The sequence below is a fragment of the Nelumbo lutea genome, chromosome 5 (assembly GCF_056320005.1).
Source record: "Nelumbo lutea isolate HS-2025 chromosome 5, American lotus-T2T, whole genome shotgun sequence".
Classification (NCBI taxonomy): Eukaryota; Viridiplantae; Streptophyta; class Magnoliopsida; order Proteales; family Nelumbonaceae; genus Nelumbo; species Nelumbo lutea.
Window position 1 is genome coordinate 13,284,904 of NC_142688.1, and position 6,761 is coordinate 13,291,664.

Here is a 6,761-nt window from a genome sequence, read left to right on the forward strand (position 1 = left end):
ATCTAAACAACTATGGCTAAATATGGGAGACAAGAATATTCATTATTTTTCATAAAAGTGCTATTTGTCGCCAGAGATCTTGGGTTACATACCATAAAGAGATTGCAAGTACTTTTCTTTTTTATGCTCAGGCATTTTCACTCGCCAAGATTCCTCAAACATATCCTTTATTTCGAAAGTCATTTTCCTACCCTCAGCACTAAGGATAATAATTTGTTGACTACCGTCCCTTTTGAAGAATAGATTAAGTCAGCTCTTTTTAGTATAGGCAGTCTTAAATCCCCTGGTCTTGATGATATACCTGCCCTAATCTATAAAGAATATTGGTCGGAAATGGGCACAAAAATCACTAACATTGCTAAAGAATTTTTCTAGAACAAGAAACTCTTGAAAAGACTAAATCACACTTTTATTTGTCTTGTTCCAAAGAAAGATAATTGTACTAAGGTACAAGACTTTCGCCCCATCAATCTCAGCAATGTCATCTATAAAATCATTTCAAAAATTATAGGTAAAAGACTCTGTACTGTCCTAGACAAGTGCATTTCTCCCAACCAATCAGCCTTTATCCCAGACAGACAAATGACATATAATACCACCATTGCCCATGAAATGTTTCACTTATTGAAACATCATAAAAGGGGTATAGGTTACGTAGCTATTGAGCTATATATGGTGAAAGCCTATGATAGAATGGAATGGTCATTCATTCTTGAAGTCCTCAAAGCCCTAGGATTTTCTTTTGATTTTCGCCAATTTATTTTCGAATGTCTCTCTTCTGTCTCCTATTCTGCTCTCATAATGGTTATTATGAGGGTAAAATAATCCCTTCCCGAGGTATAAGACAAGGCGACCCCTTATCCTCCTATCTTTTCATCCTTGCCACGGAATGCCTTACTTGTCTTATTCATAAAGTAGAAGCTGAGAATAAAGTCCAAGGCATTAAACTCTCTGGTAGAGCCCCTTCTATCTCTCATCTACTCTTTGCCGATGATATTCTTTTATTTATGAGATGTCATAGAGATTAGGTGGACAATTTAAAGGGTATAATCTTGATAAGTCAGGAATCTACTTCAGCAATAATTCCAAATGAAAAACCTTACTGAAAACTCCAAATATCTAGGGCTTCCTTTGATTTGGGGTCGTTCAAAACATAATTAGCTTCCATTCTTATTAGACAACTTAAGGAGCAAACTCAATAATTGGAAAGTTGCTTCAATTAGTCAGACAGATAAGAGAGTCCTTATCCAATCTATTCTCCAAAACCATCAATAGCCATGTGATGACCCTAATCTAATTACCCCACAAAACTATGTCTACCATGGACTCTATCATAATTTTTTTGGGGGGGAGAAACAACCTCTAAACCTCATCCTTATCACTGGTGTTCATGGTATAAACTTACTATTCCCAAATCCCATTGAGGTTTAGGCTTTCGAGAGATTGAGCTGGTTAATTTAGTGTATTTGAAAGAAAAAAAAAAACTTGCCGAGAAATACCTCAATGAGCAGCACAAATGGTGGGTCCAATTTTGGAAATCGAAATATCTCCCAACTAATGAAGTTTCCCCCCACATAATTTCTTGAACCAGCTATTTCATTTGGAAACCTGCGACCCCAAAACTTCAACTAATTTTCCATGAAGCAGGATATCTAGATTCAAAAGATTCAACAAGTCATATTTTACAAGTTTTTGGGATCTAGAATAGTCGTAATTTCTATATGATCAAGCAACCTCTAAATACTGAATTATCCAATTTAAAACTTCATGATTTAATTGTTCATGGAACTTGGAACTTTTCGGTCATTACTTTAGTCTTTGATGATTCTCAAGCCTCTGCCATTCTAAGAACCCCTATTTTACCACAAAATATCCCCACTACTTGGATTTGGACTAAACATTCTACTGGCAAGTTTTCTAATTTGGCTACTTATGAGAATCCAATATAGGATAGTTTGCCATATTTAAATACTCCTATTCAATCTTGTATTAAGTGGATTTGGTGCTTTACTTGTCCTCCTCATTACCAGCTCCTTCTTTGGCGCATAATTTTTTATTACCTTCCTGTTAAATAAAAAAAATTATATGATAATCAAGACCAATCTTGTGTCTTTTGTCACTCTCAACCATAATCCACTTTACATCTTTTCCTATCTTGCTCCTTCACTCAATCAACTCTTTTTACCTTCCCTTTGAACATTAATCTAAATGTTCCTCACATTCAAAATTGGTCTGATTGTATTATCATTGTATCTCAAAAATTTTATAGTAAGCAGGATTTGATCATGGCTCTTAATTGGTATGCAATTGCTTTATACTATATCTGGTTTGCTCGAAATGAAAAAGTTTTTAAAAGCTCAGATGTTTCTAATATTTGGATCATCCATAAAACAAATTCTATTTGTAATCAAATCCGTGTTAAATATTTTATTACAAACTTGGTCCATCTACCTTATCTAAAGCTGCACTTATCTCTTAATGAAAATATTGGTTATATTATCTTCACATATGCTGGAAAAATATATTCTTTTATTTTTCTTATGGAGTTATATGTTTAACAAATCAATTGGAGTGTCTACATGTTATAGGAGGTAGGAGAACTTTGTCTTCGATCGAAGAAGGAGAACTTTTTGCGTTACATCAAGGACTTCTGGTAGTACAACAGTTGAACAAAAATAGTCTGATTTTAACAGGACAACAGGATCTATCTTGGCATCTTTTGGGACTAATTATTGAAACTTTGAATTTATCTTCCTTCTTTTCTAGTTTAAAGTTTGTACATATTAACCATACTTTCAATGTTCCTATTCATGAACTTGCAAAGTGGTGTAAAACTTCACTGTATGAACATTTTTAGCTTTCTCACTATCCTTCATTTCTTTCTCCTATATACTCTTTTGTATCTATCTCCTCTAAATACACAGTTCTTTTTAATTGTCAAAAAAAAGTTATATCAACATCAAACTCAACACTCACCCTCAAGTTGGGAATAAATGTCACATATTCCCAACTTGTGTAGATCATGCTCCAGTTTGTTTTTTGCAACATATCGCAAGCAAACTTCTCCATATGTCACACTTTTCTTTATAAAGTGTCTATCAATTTCTATATGCTTCGTCCTATCATGTTGAACTGAGTTGTGGACAATGTTAATTGCTGCTTGATTATTATGATATAACATCATAGGTTTTTCGACTTGAACTCCAATCTCCCCCAACAAGGAATGGATCCATAGGAACTTTAAAACACTATATGTCATGGTTATGCATTTAGTTTATCCATTTGACCTTGCCACAATTGTTTGTTTTTTATTTTTCCATAAAACTAAAATGCTTTTGATAATAGTACAAAATCCTGATGTATATCTGTTGTTATCTAAACACCCTACCCAATCAACATCATAAATCTCTAACTTCAATTGTCCATAGTCAGCAAATAACATGCCTCTTTACTTAGGTGTCCCTTTAAATAGGAAAGTGTCATATAAATAGCCTCCCAATGCTGAAATCGTGGGGCATGCATGTAATAACTCACCACAATCATTACATATGAAATGCCATGTCGTATCATACATAAGTACGCCTTAAAACATATAATATGGTAAGCTATTGACACATGCCCCCACTTGATGTAGGGTGTATCCCATTTATATAATTTAAAATTAATGTTAAATTTCATGTACCCCTTATGGTATGGTGGTGTCTCACTTAACTACTTGCAATGTGTTTGGTTTGAATAAAAGAATAGGACAACGAAGGAAAGGGCAAAGTCGTTTGAAAATGGTAATTTAGGCATTTAATGTCTAATACGTACTACATAAGGTATTTAATATCTAATGCATGCAAAAAAGAAAAAAATTGCTACAACTCTAGTTGCATGGAACCTCCAATGAAATATGAACATATGCTTTTGAATAATAAAAATCGGTTGTAATAACTTGGATTTATTGCAAGTGCTGATGCATTGGTTTATGTTTTATTGATTTGAGAGGTCACAGTATCCAAAGTAGTTGATGTGAATTAGGGGTGTTCAAATTTGGTTGATAAACCGAAAAACTGAACCAAATCAAATCAAATAAGCTAGTTCGGTTTGGTTAATTTGACTTTCGGTTCGATTTTTATTTTAAAAAATGGTTTCTAGTTTCCGTTCGGTTGAACTGAATTTTCAACTGAATAGAACTAAAAGTCGAATTAATGTTGTTATTTAATTGAATATATTAAACATTAATGTTTTATTTAATATTCGATGCTAATTAATTATTATATTTCCCAATGAACAATTAATAACAGTTAATTAAAACCTATACTCATTATTAATTATTTATTAGTCATTAATTGTTCATTAATCATTAATTATTTATGAGAATGGACAATTTGTTGATTCCCCATTGGCATAGGGCTTTGGGCCTATTTTATCTTTTAATTAATTAAAATCAATGGGCTTTGGGGTCATTTTAACCTTTAATTAGTAATAATTAAAACCATTGGGTTTTGGGGACATTTTAATTTTCATTAATAACACTTATTAAATGCTTGTCATTTGTGTGAAAACATGGTCCAACTAAACCAAATTCGGTTAGGGTCATTTCAGTTCAAAAATATAATTCGGTTTGGTTGGAGGAAATGGTAAAACCGAATAATAGGTTAGGTCATAAGTTTGAACTGAATCGATCTATTGCACACCCCTAATGTTAACTTGTATTCAAGGGCATTTTTTATTCATTTTTCCTAACTAAATGCTAATGGTGATGTTTAATTGCTTAAATTGCAATAACCAATAGTCCAAGATATAAGGGGGCATGTGGCCTATAAGGCCTTGTTCGTTTACAACTTTGTAAGTTACCAGGGTACATGTACTTACCTAGGTAAATGTTTCGTGGGTAATACATTACCCATGTTCTTTTGATTCCCACAATTCCCACTCAAGTAATAGAATGGCATTTTTTTACCTATAAAAAATCATTATTTTTTTGATAAGCTAAAAATAAACTAGTATTAAAATGGGAAAAAAGTTGTCCCATTATGTGATTTTACTCACTTAGGAGATATGTAAGTTTTACTTAGGTAAGTAAATTTGATTTTACTATAGGGCCTACTGCTTAATGCAAAAAATAACATTGTAAAGTTGGTTAATGGGCTTATTCGCTAGTAAACGAACATGACATAAATAAGTACAGGGTCTTCATATGTGAACAAGATTTTAAAAGGCCAAAAGTGGAGGTAAGGCATTTAAATCCCATTGAGGCAAAGCGTAAGCCTTGACCCTTGAGGTGGTTTGAGGCATAAGCTTCAAAGCATAAATATAATTTTTATGTATGTATGTATAGGCACAATGTAGATCATTTAATAGCCAATATATTTTCTATTTTATTGCATACATATTCTTTTTAATATAATACTCATGTTTTTTAATTTTGTTTTATGTTTATAATTCAATTGACCTAAATTAGTTAATATATAGATACATGCTAAAATTAGTTGTAATATTTTATGCATTAAGGGTACAATTTTTTTATTTGATAGTACTTTTTATATTTATATTCATTTGTTGTCTTAAAATTAGTTAATATATTAAATTTTTATTAAATCATGTTCTTTTTATGTGATACATTCTATTGATTTTTTTTACGTATATAACCTGTTATTTCTAAATAAAAATATATTTACTTAATATATATATATATATATATATATATTATATTTAGATTTTTAATATAATTTAATTTATAAACGATTAATAATTAAAACTAGTAAAAGGGAAGGAGGGGTCTGTGGAGTGGAGGTGAGCAAGTGAGCCGAAGTAGAGCAGACCCCCCTCCCCATTATGCAACAAATAAGGTGTTTGGGGGCAAACTTGGCTGGGTACAGGGACGGAGCGCCGGCCCAAAGCAAAATTTGTTTGTATAAAAGTATTTTTATTCAATGTAATTGGATCTTGGAAAAAGCAACCCTACTCTAACATGTACATTTACTAAGCGAAAAAACAAATGACATTTTTTTTTTGTTTAAATAAATATTATGAGGAATTTTTTAGTATAGTTTTACTTATTTCACTTATAAACAACTAAATGATTAATCTTCTTAAGCTATAAGAAAATCAATTTATAAGATTATAAGAAAAATATTATAATTGATTAATATCCCTTTTTTATTTTTTTCTGGATGATAAATGAAACAAAATTTTAAGAAAATCAAATTTAAGAAAAATGATTTTCTTCTTAAAATCAAATGTAAGAAAATCAATTTATAATATTATAGGAGAATATTAAAACTAATTTATAACGATATTTTCCTTTTTCTACCTTTAATGCTTTTTATTTGAGGTGCAAGACGGTGAGCATGAGCCTCAAAAATAGAGGTCGTAGCTCTTGGTAGAGGGGCAAGGTGTTTTGGCTCCACCCTCCACCTCGCCTTGATGTGTCAATGGCTTACGACCTTGGTGCTTTTTAAAACTATGTCTGTGAATAAGGTTGTCAATGGGCTTTGAAAGTCTAATACTAACTTCAATTCAATCCCAATTTTTCTGAATTTGGATGTTAGAACTTAGGACTCGTTTATTTATCTGGATAAATGTAATTAATCGGATAAGTTTTTTTGGAGGCGTTCTTTTTTTTTTTCCTTGGATTTTGAGAGGGGGGAAAGTTGATCAATGGGATTTTGGTTCTCATTGACCAAGAATTCCATGTTATATTTTCAGATTTATGTGGGGACTAAGAAAGTTTATTTTCCTGTACCCATCTCCTAGGTGATTAAATAACTTTC